This window comes from Zosterops lateralis (genome assembly GCF_965231275.1).
Source record: "Zosterops lateralis genome assembly, chromosome: 3".
In the NCBI taxonomy this organism is placed as follows: Eukaryota; Metazoa; Chordata; class Aves; order Passeriformes; family Zosteropidae; genus Zosterops; species Zosterops lateralis.
This window is the reverse complement of record NC_139764.1, coordinates 61453448-61469491: the sequence shown is the minus strand read 5'-3', so window position 1 is coordinate 61469491 and position 16044 is coordinate 61453448. Positions and strand designations below refer to the sequence as shown.

General features: G+C 38.4%; 1 long non-coding RNA gene across 1 annotated transcript; it reads left to right on the top strand.

The window, feature by feature from the left end:
• The first annotated feature begins 4711 nt into the window (after positions 1-4711).
• On the top strand, positions 4712-9978 carry LOC310906784. The gene is made up of 4 exons (XR_014589475.1): positions 4712-4794; positions 5658-5731; positions 9585-9693; positions 9821-9978. It is a non-coding gene; the product is annotated as an uncharacterized lncRNA (long non-coding RNA).
• Positions 9979-16044: the final 6066 nt, after the last annotated feature.

Sequence of the window (16044 nt, the reverse complement as noted above, 5' to 3'; positions counted from 1 at the left end):
CAGCAAGTTCTGTAATTCCTTGCAAAAGTCTCAAACCTAGACATGGGGCTAAGAAGGAGGATCTCGCATGGACAAGGTTGGCATAGTATGGTCAGAACATGCTTGAATTCTGCAGAGATTTGTATTTGGCTTTGCTCTTGAACAGACTTGCAAATTATGTAAAGAAAAAGGTAAGCAATGGGGTAGTAAATAATCTTGAGTTACCCAGGACTGTAGAGATGAGAGTTAGTTACAGTAATCAAATAAGTGGGTGTTGGACAACAACAAAATAGAGGTAGGTTCTTTGCATGGAATGATATGACTGATGGATCTTGGTCTTTGTGTTTGTACCAAAGGTCTCTGAGTGATACAGGAAAGACAAAATAGTTACCAGATGGGATCTGTAACACCAAAAAAAAAAAAAGTGAATCTTGATGAAGCAATGAAAGACTTGTCTTCTGACAAAGGATCTTGTAAATGCTGAGAGCTGACAGGAAAAATGGAGCAATTATAGCAGAGAAAGTGGTGGCAAGTCAATGTGTAGAATACCCTGTTTGGCTCAGAAAGTCTTTTGAGTCAAAAATCTTTGGAAGCCCAACAGTAGTAGATGGTAGTATTTTTTTGCAGTTTTTTGCATTCTCCTCCACATACCTGGTTTTATTTTCTGTCAGAGAGACTATTGGGCTCCCTGAAGCATTGCTCTGTCCCAGTATTTTTATGTCATTTTCATGTAACTGAAATTCCCTAGGTAGGGATAATGTCATGTCATAGGGATAATGGGATGCTTTCACAACCATCTCATCCTGTCTAAGGTTGTTTTCCTCTTCCTTAATAGTAACCTTACTGGAATACTGAAATAATCTGAAGCTAAGATTTGCTTTGTGATCCTCTAAGAGTGTTGTATGTGTCCAAATCTATGTTCTATGGTGGCCCCAGACCTTGCCTCCTTGACCAATTTGGACATAAATAAACAGCACTACTTCTCTAGAAATATTTCTTTCTAAATGAAATGCCATTTTAGTTGTCCCTTACCCACTCTTGTCTGCCTTATATTTCATCAATCCCATTTTATTTTGTAAATTATGTTTTCTCTTTTGTTCTCTTTTATCCTAAAGAACTATTGACAGTCTCTTAAAACTCCAAGTAGGTAAGAGAAAAAGTGCAGTAAATCAAAATAAAATTATAATGCCAGAAAAGCAGCACTGTGTGATTAAATTGGGACTCTGTAGAGATTCTCCTGCCTCATTTTGATTTTTTGTGATTTTTTAAATATTTTTTTTGTTTAGCATGTGCATGATGTACCTAAAAAGTTACCTGTGCACCTGTTTTAGGGTGTTTGGTTTGGTTTTTTTTTTACTTTGGATTTCTTTGGGGGGTAAGGGGACCGTGGGGCTGGGGTGGGTTTTTGTTGGGTTTTTGTGAAGGAACCTCTATGCACCTACTGCTGATGAGGGATGGCCCTGCCCTGAGGCTGAAGCCAGCTGACAGAGGGTTTTGATAATCCCTGTGATGCACGCTTTCCCAAGTCACACTCCCAACAACAGAGTCTGATGGATAAAACATCATTCCAGTGCCTGAGCATGGCACCCAGGGCATTGCTGCCTTCATCCACTGGGGCAGGATTATGGCTGGCTCTTGTCCCTTAAGGGCTGCCAGCCCCTTCTGCCTAAGAACTGCCTTGCAGATTCTCTCTTTTGACTCATGCCTTGTCAAATAACAGCAATGGCAGGCTCCAGCATTGGTACATCACCCCAGAACACAGAGCAGAAAATGGTGTCTGAAAGGAGTGGTGTGAAGGACACATGTCCACAGGGGCAGTATGGTGTGGCAGCTGTCTCTCTCTGCCCCAGCCCGCTCTGGACATCTCTCCACAGCTCTTCCCTCTTCTCAATTTTAACTCTTTTATTGTTAAACCATGTCTATTTTAATCTTTACTTAGACCATATGTTTATTACTTAGTAAAAAATACTTTCAAATACATGGCTTCATTTTAGTTTCATTTGACTTTTATGAGGTGATGGAGAAGTCAGAGCTAATAATAAATGGCTTAGTGACAAACCTTTGCCAAATCAAATAAACTTGAATTCAACAGAGCTTTCCAATAATGCCTTCAGTGTTTCAGATCTGTGTCTGCTGTTGCCTTTTTCTCAAATTCTTTTACAACAAACACTCTTGTGTTGCCACTCCCCTTTTGATGTTTTTTTTAACAAATTACTTAGATTTCAGGCAACATTGAGCCTGTATTTAGCTATCATTTATTTATGTATTGTAATCTTGAGTTAGCTCTTTTATGGCTTTGAACCTTAGAGATGATTGTAGCGATGTTATCTGTCCTGTAGCAGTAAAAGGAGACAAGACAGACAAAGGCTGACTTTTTCTCTCCCACAAAGGAGCATTCAAGGACTAAACATGGCTGTCAGAATTGTACTTCATAAAAATCAACATTTTTGGGGACCCCTTGTCAGCCTGATGGTGGATAAGTGGAGCAGCTGTCTCTGGTGGATCTGATCATCCACCTGACAACCTTTTAGATGAGAAGTTCTCAGAAAAAAGTGGCTGAATGTGAGCTGCAGTCATTGCTTTGGTGGCAGCTTTTCCTGAGCTGCCATTTTCTACAGCTGTTTGAGGGGTAAGTGTGGGGTGTGTACATGAGAACTTCAGCAGCGCCCTGGATTTGGTGTGTAGGGCGCTGGCTCCCCCTGAGCCATAGGTGCAGCCAAGTCACAACAGAGCCCTGCACATCCCAGTCTTGCTACTGGAAGACGTTATGGGACGCAGTCCTGTCAATGTGCATAAGGATAACCTATTACTAAATATATATTTTTTTAACTACCATCTTTTTGTAGACCTAACAAGATATGAAAAAAGAGCATCCTTCACCATAGAATTTCTCTGCCCGCTGTAAATTTAGGCAAGAAGTATTTCCTAAGTTAAGGCATGGAATTTAGAAAAATACATTTACATTATTCAGTTTATTATGTGTATGTATGATTGTATTACTATGGTATGAAAGCTTTTGCTCTCTCACATTTTTTAAGTATGTATGTAATATGTAATGATTTATGTTATAATGTATAATATATAAAATTATATTTATATATATTTAACCATCTGAAATTCAACAATGGCAAATGCAGGGTCCTGCACCTGGGGAGGAATAACCCCAGACACCTGTACAGGCTGGGGGCTGATCTGATGGGAAAGCAGCTCTGCAGAGAAGGACCTAGATGTCCTGGTGGACAACAAGCTGTCCATGAGCCAGCACTGTTCCATGTGGTATCCTGGGGTTCATTAAGCAGAGCATTCCCACCAGGACAAGGGAAGGATCCTCCCTGCTCAGCCCTGGTGAGGCCACATCTGGAGTGCTGTGTGCAGTTCTGGCCTCCTCGGTACAAGAGAGACATGGAGCTCCTGGAGCAGGTCCAGCAGAGGGCAACAAAGATGATGAAGGGACTGAAGCATTTCTCTTACAAGGACAGGCTGAGGGAGGTGGGCCTGTTCAGCCTCAAGAAGAGACAACTGAGAGGGGACCTCATCAATGTCTGTCAGTATCTGAAGGGAATGTGCCAAGAGAATGGAACCAGGCTCTTGGTGGTGCCAAGCAATGGGACAAGAGGTAACAGGCAAAAACAGATTCATAGGAGCTTCCACTTGAATATGAGGAAGAATTTCTTCACTGTGCAGGTGGCCATGCACTGGAACAGGTTGGCCAGAGGGGTTGTAGAGTCTCCCTCACTGCAGATATTTAGGAACCATCAGGACACAATCCTGTGCTGTGTGCTCTAGGATGACCCTGCTTTAGCAGAGAGGTTGGACCAGATGATCCATTGTGGTCCCTTCCAATCTGACCCATTCTGTGATTTCTTCTCATCTATAGGTAGATAATAACAGCTAACCAATAGCATTATTCATTCCTTGCTGATTTGTCATGCTGTATAACAAAAGAACTGCAGTGAAATAATTTAACTGCCTGTTTTATTGTTCGTGTACACCTCTAGGGCTTTTTTATTATTACTCTTTTGCTAATTTGCTTATCTCAATGGCATTCTTTGGCACTGAATTGTCTGCATTCCAATGTGCAAATGTATTTCTTTGCTTTATAATTGCCTTTTTATATAATGATTGTCTACCTCCTTTAAGATAAGAACAAGGTCCTGGAAGATGGTTGTTGATTTGAATTTGTGTATATTAAAAGTGAAATGAAAACTAAAAAAAAGGTTTTTCAGTTATAAAGATGATAGCAAAATAGGATTACCAGATAAAGGAAATCTGCTGACATGACATTTCTGATGATAAACATGCATTGTTTAGGTTAGAGACTGACCACATTAGACTTATGTACCCAAAAAGTTTTATACAACTCAGTGATTAAAGGCAGACTCCTGTCATTGATTCTGCTGGCTACTGAGCTTGTTAAGCATACCATATTTAAAATCAACTATTTCATGAATGGAAAAACTAAAAGTATGTTTCTTTGTGAATTTATTTCCTGTGCCCCTCCATTATAACCTGTCTTCACCTGGTACAGCCTATATGAACTTATCTCTCCCTGTTGAATGTCTCTGGTTCTGCCCAGTGTTCCCTAAATTCTCACACAGTGCCTTCTCCTCATCTCTATCTAAGCAAGAGTTATCACATGTTCTACCTTTTTCCAAAGCACATAGGTGCCAGTGAATCATCCACTAGAATTGTGATTGTTGCCAGACCAATTTTCAGGAGCTGTCAGGCAGGCTGGCTGCCCACCAGGAAGTGGTGACTGGGTGCTTCACTCTTTCTCCCAGCTGAAGCACTCCTACTTCAGTTGCCATTGTCCAGGTACTGATTTTCAAAAATCCTATTTGAGCATGGTTACTCTAGGCCACCACACAATGTAGTGTTCTAAGCCTCATTTCTTTAGAATCCAAGGATAAAATGGAGATTTTCATATGTGCACATGTAAGGTTTTCCCTTTAATTTCAATGTGAAGTTTCATTTTTTGAACATTCGTATTAAAGCACAGCAATGGTAATTAGATCATGGAAAGTGAGCTAGCTCTATGCTCGATAACACTATTTGCAGTGGGTATGAAGAACTATAAAGATGAGAAGAGGTACATGGACAAACACAGAACAAATTCTAGAGCTAGGAATAGAAATTTAAAAGTACTGATAGTCCTGACCAGATACTTCCTGGCTATGGAGACTATTTCTTCAAGTTTTGACTCTGAATATACAACGAATCTCCAGCTAAAATTTCCAGTGACTGGAATTTTCGAATCCCCTTCTGGTGCTGTGTGTGCCACCAGCCAAACAATTGCTAAGAAAGGATATAAAAAACTGCTAATAAAAATAAATAATGTTGGTTTTCATTTTTTATTCAATAAAATAATTTTTCTTTATATTTTTTAAAAGGTGGCATTTATATAACAAATGAAAAATTACTTAGCAAACTTTACTTTAAATCAACACAGTTTTGCAGAATAAAAATGCCATGGATCTACACTTCTGTTGTAAGTAACTGTTGATTAGATTTATTTTGAAAATGGTCTAGCCTATAATATTTCAGAGCTGTGATGTTTTGGGTATTTTTTAATAGTAAAAAAAGCTGTTTTAAAAGGATGTCAAATCCTAAGAAATTGTTAAAGTAGTTTGAAATTATTGCATGTCTGCTAAGTTTAACTGTGGTTTTTTATCATTCAGTTTATCATTTGGTTTAGGCCATGCAGTTAACCAAAGTCTGTCTCCTTACATAGATAGATGCTAAAACCAGTAAGGTAAGAGTTCACTTTCAAAGCCCTTTTTCTGTATATAGGTATGTTATTCTATGTATTCCATATAAATATACTATTATTATATATTCCATATACAGTTTGAGATAAACTAAATACAGGAAAAGCTTTCTTGTTCAACCCAGTTATATTGGCAACTATATGAGGCCTTAGGAGACAAAACATTTCATTTTGCTAAATCTCTCACGTTCATACCCGCTGATTTTATTGACAGCCCACCATGCCAGGAAAGGGACTTGATCATCTGGGTTAAGAGACATGGCATTACATTTATTGTGTGTTAGTGGTTTACATCATGTTTAAGTAATATTGTAGGACATGCTCTTCTGTGACCAGGCATTTAAGGAATTTGTGCAAGAGTTAACAAGAGTTAAAAATTACCTTGGAGAAGAACAGCACATCAAGCATATTCATTATTATAAATCAAATTAAGGCATTTTTATGAGACGTGTTTCATGTAACGAAAAGGAAAAAATGCAGAAATTTCACTGAAGTGTGAAATTTCTGTGCTCTTTTCTCATGAACAGAAAACTAAATTGGACTACACATAGTGACTAGAGTACTGTTCAGTAAGGCATTGAAATGGGGTAGGGTCACTATATGACTGGCCTCAGTGGATTTGATGGATGTGAGATAGTTTTGAAAAGATGCCATGTACTTGGGAGCCAAGCATCAGCCTTATATGTTTGAAGAATGCTGCCCAAACTCCTATATTAATGGGCAAGGAACTGCTTGAAAGTGGGTGGTAGAAGCACACACCTTTGAAAGATTTTTGCAAAATAATGGGCTATAATTAAATTTTCAAAATAGAGTTAGCCTGATTCATACTCTCCATTTTATTGTGCATGAGTTCAAAGGTAGTTGAAGTTAGCATTACCTCCCTTGGAATGTAAATGGGTCCCAATCCAATTCACCCTGAATAATCAGGATCTTTCTAGAGGGACTGCTAGGAGCCAGGAGAGGTTTTTAGATAGGAGTAGCACCAACTAGGAATAAACAAGCATAAGAGTCAAGGGCAGCTGAAAATGGCCCAACATTTTTAAAAGGTGAGAAAGCAAATTATGTAGTATTCCATTATTTTTTCTAAAAGATTGTCTTGATAGACAGTATTTTTTAGACTTACACGTTCAGATGTTATGTCTAAAATTATATTTTTAGGTAAATGATACTCTTCACAGACAGCAATCTTGCTGTGTTTTGCTTTATCAATCTAACTAGTTAGAACTAATTTAGTTGAAACATTACTGTAGGTATTCCAGAGGCTGAGACCAATGTTACATACTCACAGTTCAATGTTTTAGCATGTCTGGACATACTGCTTTCAGCAAGAAGGTGACAGATGTCGACTTTGTGGAATGCTATCAGACACTGAGCATGCAAATTTCTATCTGAATGCATTTTTAATCACTTTTATATCATTTTTAAGGTTATTACTAGATTGACCTGAGAGACAATAAGGCAGATGGCTGACTTCTTGCATGGAAACATTCAGTTAATGAGGTGAATGAAACTTTCACCATAAACCACTAAATATTTTCTTCTAGGCACTATGATCTCAAGCTGACAACTTCCATTTGGAACTGAAGCAAAAGGAGTGTGGTTTTCAACAGAAAAATATTCAGCAGAAAAAAGAGCATGTTAATAGCCAGACTGAGATTGTAGATGATAAATACTTTTTTCAGTCTCAAAAACGCATTTTTTTTCATTATCTCTCCCTCCCACACTCACAATTTGACAGGCCACTTACATTTTAGTAAGCTGATCTCTTCACTGATCATAAATATCCTCTATTTTGCTACCAGAGGGCAACATATTTGCTTTCAATTCTTGGTCTCTCACATGTCATTTTTCTAACAGATTTTCAGTCCCTTTCTACCTTCCAGTTGGAAGTGTCAAATATTTCACACCAGGCTGTGAACGTTAGGACAGCACAGAGAGAACAGTGTGGGAACAGCCATCCTGAGGCAGATTTCTGATCCCCCAGACACTGCAGTGTTCTAGTAGCTCACAACAGTGTTCCTGAATCAATACCTGGTCCTTGGGAGCTTGTGACAGCAGCTGTGCTGGATCAGACAAAGTCTGATAACACACAACTTGAGTAGTGTCAGAGCTTGTTAAGCACTCTTGGAGACTCTGCAGGATCTGCTGGGGAAGAAGTGGTATTTTTTTGTTTTGTTATTTCCCAATAACTTTTGAACAAATGCAAATTTTCACTGATCATAATATCCCACAGCAAGGGAGGTGCAAAGTTAGCACACATTACCTGAATTAGTAATTTTTTTTTTTTTTAATTTGGAATTACCACTAGAACCTGATATGCACTGTATAGGAAGAGACACTGAACTGTAAGCCCCTGCCCACTGTCTCCATGTTGTGAGACTTGTGCCCATGCTCTATACACCATTATGTAAAATTCTCCCTGTTCTCCTTCACCCAACATCTCTTTTCCAAGTTAAAGCCCTTAGCTCTAGCTGCTCACACAGCAGAAATTCTTCCAATACTTTGAATGTTCTTATTGCTGTTCTCTGGTCCTTTCCCAGTTCTACTTTTTTTTTTTTTTTGAGATAGGTGATACAGTACAGAACATAGATGAGACACACACAAGATCCTGAATATCTGTGAAAATATTAACTTTTGTAATGGCTTTCTGATTTTACATGCATGATTTGCTTTCTTGACTGCTAGTGAGTAAGGAAGTGAAAGTTCTTTGAAAGTCCCACTCAAACACCGAGGTCTCATTCCTGCGTCCTAGTTAGTCTGTACTGAATTAAGATCTGGGTAGGTTGCCAGACAGTGTGAAGAGTATCTAGAATCTAGAAGATTGTTTCAAATTCTTCCTGATTAACTTTTTTTCTTCCTTCTGGAAAATAAATTTAGTTCTGGGGCAATTTGTTGTTTGGTTTTTTTTTTTTTTAGATAATTTGTTACTCCATGTTTCCTCAAATATAGACTTTTGTTTCACTTTATAAGCCTATATATAGATATCTCCTGTCTCCTCAATACAATAATCTGAGGAATAGCTCTAATTATAACAGTTACTCTTTCTATTTTAGTCTACTATCTCCAGCACTGAAGAGCCCTCTTGATTATTGCTTCCAAAAGAGTTGCAAGAAACTATGCACCAGGCAGAAGCTAAATATTCTGGCAAGAGAAAAGAATCTTCCCTCTAAATAACAATTAAGTAAACTGCTGATATATGACCAGCTGGGAAAGGGCTTGGGTCCTTCCCAGGTGTTTTTCACAGTTCTGATATTCTTTATTCAAGCAGTTTTCAAACCCCGCTTGTTAAATGATTCAAAATTTTCCACTTTCACCCATCCACTGACTTCTTATGCACCTTGAGAACTAAAGGGCAGATTTTTTTTCCACAAGAAAAACTCCTTGCCTGTCATTTTCTCCACCCACGCTAGTAAGTTAACTCATCAGAAAAAAATTCAGCCTTCTTATTCACATTGTGGACATCTATGTGTAACTAAACTTTTAGATTGAGTGATTTGTTTCACTTGGATGGTTATGTAAAACAGTAAAATAATCAAATAGTATATTTCTTATATGCAGATTATTTTCCCTCTAGTAAATATATATATACAAACGCATATTCATTATTACAAATTGCAGTATTAGTTATTATATTAAAGTATATGTTGCTATGTATATTTTATATATGTATAATTTGAATCCTGTTAATCATTAGCAATTTTTAGTCATGTTCATCTGATTGCAGTAGGCTCATATATTAATTCTCACACTCATTAAGCAGCAGCTCTAGCAACAGTGCTGTATTGAACCACTGCAATGTGGTGAGGCAATGTATGCTAAAAAACTCTTCCCACCCTAGGTGACCTAGGATTAGGACATATCTGTTTATTAGCTGGGAGTGCAAGTTTACGTGTCAGGGCGTGTCTGAAGTGCTAAGCTGAAACCAGGAGCCCATCCCAGCTAAACAGGTGGGTGCTAAAAGTGAGAATTGGATAGAAGAGCAGGAACAGTTGAGGTCTTGCCACAGAACGGACAGAAACATCTTTCAATAGAATAGTGTAAATTGAACTTTTAATTACTATGTGTTCTTTTCAGCACAACAGATGAAAAACTGGAACTGAGCAGCTGGAAGCATGAACTGTTTTCCAGGAAAAACCTGCCTTGAAAAATGCTTTGTGAACATGCTGGAGTTGGGGAGGCAGCTGTGTGATTTCACAATTTCATTCTAATTGTGCTCTAACAGATTTGTGCATTCAAATTCTTGGATTGGAGCACTGGTTGAGGACAGGTGCTGTCTAATATGGTTCAATTAGACTTTTGTGAATTAATTTAAAAATACAAAAGTAGTAGATATTTGCCATGCATAATAGTAATGTGATTATTATTATGCAGACACCTTTTACAAATAGTCTAAAAATTGTATAAGTTATTACCATTTTTGAACATAGCTTCTGACACCAACATCTCACTCTGATCAGAAGCTAGCCAGGAGATCAGAAATTGAACAGGAATGAAGATGATTGCAGAGACATGGCTGAGACACTTCTACCGTAGCACAGATGTCAGGAAGTTCCACTAAATCCCTTTGCCCAACTGCAGTAAGTCACACGGCATCTTTCACAGGACTGGCAGTTAATTGCCCAAGTGCATGGAATGGTGCCCACTCAACACCTCGCACCTTGGTGTAACTCTGTTGCAGCTAAACAGCTTCCTAATATCTTCAAGGTGTCCTTGAGACAGATGCCCTCTTGTAGTTTCCCTCCTTACACTTTTTCATTCTGCCTTTATCATAACTTTCAGTTTCCCTCTGCAAATCTACCTTGATACACTATTTTCTCCCTCTTTCACACTCTCAGAAGGTACCCAGAGACCTTGTTAAGCATAAAGCCTCCTTAAGCATATAGCCCATCCCCATGGACTGTAAAGGAGACCTGCACAGAATGCTTGTTGCAACTTCGTAATTAACATCATTTCCCTAGGGAAATTAGTATTCAAGAGAAGTTTGTAAATGTACAGCATGTTGTTCATGTTCATCCTGAAGCAGAGAAAGCCAGTGGAGATCTTTCCTCTGTGCCCTAAAAAATGCTGTGTACAAAATGTTATGAGTAGCAGCACCTGGGCAGTCTCCTTCCTGTGACTTCTCCAAAGTCAGCCACACTACACCAAGATGTCAACTTGCCTGCAAATCCTGCCTGCAGTCTCCTTAGCACAAGTACATACAAGTGCCTTCTCTCACCCCACTGTTTTTCACTACACCCAAGTCTTAAGGAACAAGCACAGATCTCCACCCATATCCTTTCCAATTATTGTTCCTCTCCTGATGTTGAATTGCTGCTAAGCATTATCATAGCTCACTGTCCTAAATATCAAATCAATCCTACCTAAATTCTCTGTGCTAAGCAAAGCTAAGAGCCCCCTGAACAATCTTGTGCTTGCTCTTGCCAAATTCTGCTCATGGTGATGCTAAGCCAAGGGCTATGAGTCAGTCACATTTCACTGCTGAGTCAACCTGCTCAGCTAATTTTATCCTGGACTCAGATATAAACGAGTGTTGCAAGTGGCGAGGACATGATGCTGATTTGTGAAAGAAGGTGACTGTGGAGTAGACACACCATCAGGGGTGTGTATGGGAAAAAGGAGCATGCTGAAGATGTGTTTGTGCCTAGTTGTTCTCACCTAGAGGATGTAAACACCAGGTAGCTTGACATCACAGAGAGGGAGGCCAGAGAAACCACTGGCAGATTGTGCTGATATTTAACATACACACATATATAAGATATATACAAGGTACACACACTTTTAAAAGCAGTTTTCAGTGCTGAATTTACAGTAAGTGAATGATAATGCCTAATCTTCAAACAGCTGTGATATCAAAGACAAATATATGTTTCCCATGAACAGTAAATATAATTCAAGCTTCAACTTAAAATGTTTTTCAAAAGATTACCTGGTTTTAAATTGTTTTAGCTTTGATTGTGTAAAACATTTGGCACCATCAAGTGGTAAAACGATGGACTGCTCCTTCATAGCAGTCTCAGTAATAAAAAAGGGAACAGTGATGTAATTTCCCAATGTAATTTTGTATTAGAAAGTAGCCTAAAGAAACTTTTGAACATATTTTATCAAAGTTATTTGAAAAAGTTTCTGAGGTTTTCTCAGGAAAAGTACTGGATTACATGCTTTTGTTTCCAGCAGATTAAGTTGGATCAGTCATTGTTTCAGCTTGAATATATCATGGCAATCAGTTTCAGTATTTTTCAGTCTAAATTACTGAACTTGAGTCTATTTACATGTGAACAATGTAGAAATAACGTTCACTTCAGCACAGAAGTTAGTATGAACTTTTTTATTAGTCTCCTTGGTGATGTCTTAAAACAATAGTTCTATAAAATGCAAGCACAAGTAGTAACCTTCATAGTTATGAGACTCATTTAACTTTTCCTTGCTGGCTATTAAATAGGCTTGAATGGGGCCAGCCAGTGGTAAAGGCAGGCTGCAAAAGAGGCAACTGTAGGCAGATAAAATGAGTAGAAATTAAATACAGAATTTAAAAGAGCACAATTAATTTGGTTCTAAAATAATAACAGTAACAAAGTCCTTTGCTAGGCCAAACCCAATTCTGAAATCTGAAAAGATTTTAATTTATGCAGTAATCATGCATCATTTCAATTAGTACCAGCTTTGGTACAGAAAACACTTAATATATGCACAACTTGATTAAAGAAATAATAGACCTACCTGTGGGGTAAAATGATCTATAATTATACTGGTTGATTGTTACATAAATGTTTTTAATTTTGCCAGTGTGTGCTTATCAAATAAAGATTACAAAAAGACCACCTTCTTCTTAAAAAACCCAAACCAAACCAAACCAACCAACCAACCAACCAGTGAACACACGAACCAACCAAAAGCCCAAACCTGCTCCTGTTAAAATAAACTTTTTCATTAGTTAAAAATTTATTTTAATGAGAACCAAACTGTAGTGGATGAGCTCACACAACTGAAGAGATAGAAGAGACAGGCAGATGAGCTGACCTTTGAGAAGGAAAAGCAGGTAATTTGTGCTGGGCAGCAAACCGACCTGAGTAACAGTGAACAGAAGATCCTTGTGTTACAGTTACATGTTTTTCCTGATATCACTGAATAACACAAAGCATTTATATGGATTGAATCCTCATATTTATCTGAGCATAAATATCTGATGCAGAAAATATTTCTTCATGGATACAGAAGATGGAATTCACCTTATCAGAAAAGGAAATTATTAATGTTAGTTTAAATTAATTTCTTTTAATCTACTCTTCAGACACATAAGCTCAACATTTTAGTAAGAGGTGAAGACTTCATTCTCTACTGTTCATTTTAAATCAGTGTTAACTGAGCCTGGGATTCTTATAATTGGGAGAACTTTTGCAGACTGCAGCAGGCTCCTTGAAAATCAGGATGCCCAGCATCTTCCTGTATCTATAGCTTGTAGCATTATGCTTTTCATATATATCTTGGACTTCCAAAAAAAAAAAAGAGCAGGGAAATTTGAAGGGGCTTTTGTGACATCTTGACCAAATTTCAGGAAGTTACATGCAGAAAAAGTTTTTCAAAATGTCCTTTTTTTTTAAGTACTGGATGCATTTGATTGTAGTAGCTTGTCCAGCTTCAGGAAACACGGTGCTCAGAGAGAAATAGGATAGTGATTCCAGCAGTATGCAGAAGTGCATAAAACCCTCTCAAGTGTTTGTCCCAGTGTTAGATCCTAGAATCCCAAGTACAAATGCAGAGAAATGTGTGGTAGTTAATGAAATGTTACTCCTTGATGATTAATCAGGACAAAAATACATGAGTGCGGGGTTAAAGTATCATAGGAGAGAAAGAGTTAATTATGAGGGAACAATGGGGAGAGACAAGGGAGACGCACTGAGTTTCATGAAGCCTTCAACAATTTTTTGGTGTAATTCCCTTGCAGAAGCCTCAGCAACTACTCGTAAGAGACTATAGCAGCACTCTGCTGTCATCCTCCCAAGCCCCACGTTTGGCAGGGAAGAGGAAGGTTTGCTGCAGGCTTTGTTGTCAGCAGGGAAGATGAGCTGGGGAATGGCAGCGCTGCCCTGCCAGCAGCGACGTCTCAGCTCCACCCAAACCAGCCGACTCCCAAGCAGGAGCCACGGATCGCCACGCTGGCACAGCCCTGAATCCAAGCTAATGTACCTTGCCTCCAGCTCAGCTTTTTGGCTGGGGCTCAGTGCAGGACCGGCTCGAGTCTCTCTGAGCTGGAGCACAGGCAGGCTGCACTGAAAACTACTTTTCCTGTAAGCCTCGGGAAGCTTTTGCAGGCACAGTCTGAGTTAACAGTGTGTTTGATTTCACACCTTTGAGCGGAGTCTGTTCTATAGATCACACATCCTTCAGCTTGATCCTTGTTTCATCTTGACTCTCCCTGAATTTAGAATTTGCCAAACCAAAAGAGCATGCAGAGATTCCACTTTATCACATGGATAAACTGTGGCTTAACAAATGCTTTATAAAAACCCCTGCAAAGTACAAAGACGTGTTGAAAAAGAATATGCAATCTGATTTAATTGTTTTAATGAATTAGGTAAAAAGTGAGAAGCTGCTCAGTATTTGCTCTGTTTCCCATCACTCATTACTGAGCAAAAGATGAAGTCAGAATGTGTGGCAGATTTTCAATAAGCAAGCTACCTCTTATCCCAGAATACTGGCATCCTAAATTAGTGGTATGGCTTACAGGTAAGCTGTCAGTTAACCAAAATTTAAATCCTCATGCTGACATTGTTCTGCTTTCTTATATGTGTATGATTACCAAGCTAAAGCAAAGTGCAGAACAACAAACAGCTGTAGAGCAACCACTTTCTAAAAAGAGGAGAGAGATTCTGAAATAGCAATGGCTGTACCTGACATGGAGGAGGAATATTTTTTTTAAATAGTGATGGCACAAGAGTAGCTAACATACAGTATCAAGTGATCTGGCTTGTGGTAGTTGGGATTTTGAAGGTGCAGGACTCAATTTTAAATAGATTCTATTTTTGGGAATCAATTGTGTTCTTACAGAGTTGAAGTCATTCTAACTGGGCATCCCATTCTCTGAATACACTCTGCTCACTGTGATAGATTGCTGGCAGTTCTTTCTTATTCACTTTTTTATTATTATTATAAGATAAAAGAAAATGAAACCTTATTCTGATGTTTGCTGATTCTATGATTGATTCTTAAGAGGCATCCTTTTTACTGTGAACTTCTTTTAAAGAAATTTCCAATTTTTTGAAGGGTCAATCTCAAAAGTTTTTGCATAAATCAGAATTTTTTTTTTAATCTAACCTTCCAGTGAAGTGTGATTCATATCTTTGCATCAGGATGCTAAATGAATACCTATGTAAAGACATTACAATAGAGTTTCTTTATTTCTTTTTTCGATATTTTTCAAATAGTTGTTACATTTCTCTCTTGGTGATAGGGATAAGAGTCAGGAATGTTGCCAGGTTGGTTCAGTTGCTCCCAGTCACATGGCAGCGTGCACTTCCACTTCAGTCTGGAGATGTAGAATCTAAGCCCCAGAAATGTGCATTGCATCCAGCAATGCAGCAATAATTCCATGTGCTAGGCATTCCATCAGTATCAATAGCACTTCAAAGAGAGAGAGAAGTTGAATTAATTGCTTTTCAGCAATAGCTTTTGTACCAGGTTCCCAATGCACATATACAGAAATGAATGCTTTCTAAACCAATAAAGAAATCTACTTCTGAGCTACATGTGAAAAATAAGTTCTATCCTTGCTTTTAGAATGGCTTCTTACCTTTTTGGTATAAAGGAAACATTCTAAGACAGAAGAAACCACATCAGTTCTGCTAAGTTATAACTAAATTGCATTGGATCTATCATGATTATTTTACCTGTATCAAATATTGATTTTGACCTATTAAAATTTTAATTGTCATAATATAGATTCACCAAGTCAACTTTCTTAATATAGCATCATTTTGCAGCATCATTTTGCAGCATTTCCCAAATGGAATTTTATTGTACAGCAGGATTGGTACATCACTAGACCAATGGACAGAGAGATGGACTGAAAACTGACTGAAGGACACGGTTCAAAGAGAGTAGCCCAAGCCCAGCTGGAGGCCACTTACTTGAGGTGCACTGGTCTGCAAGAGGTTGAGTGGTGCCAGCAGGCCAAGGGTGTGGATCTTTCCCTCTGCTTACCACAGGTGAGGTCATGTGTGGAGTGCTGAGTCCAGTTCTGGTCAAACATGGACATACTGGAGCAAGTCCAGCAAGGGATGATGAAAATGATTGAGAGATTG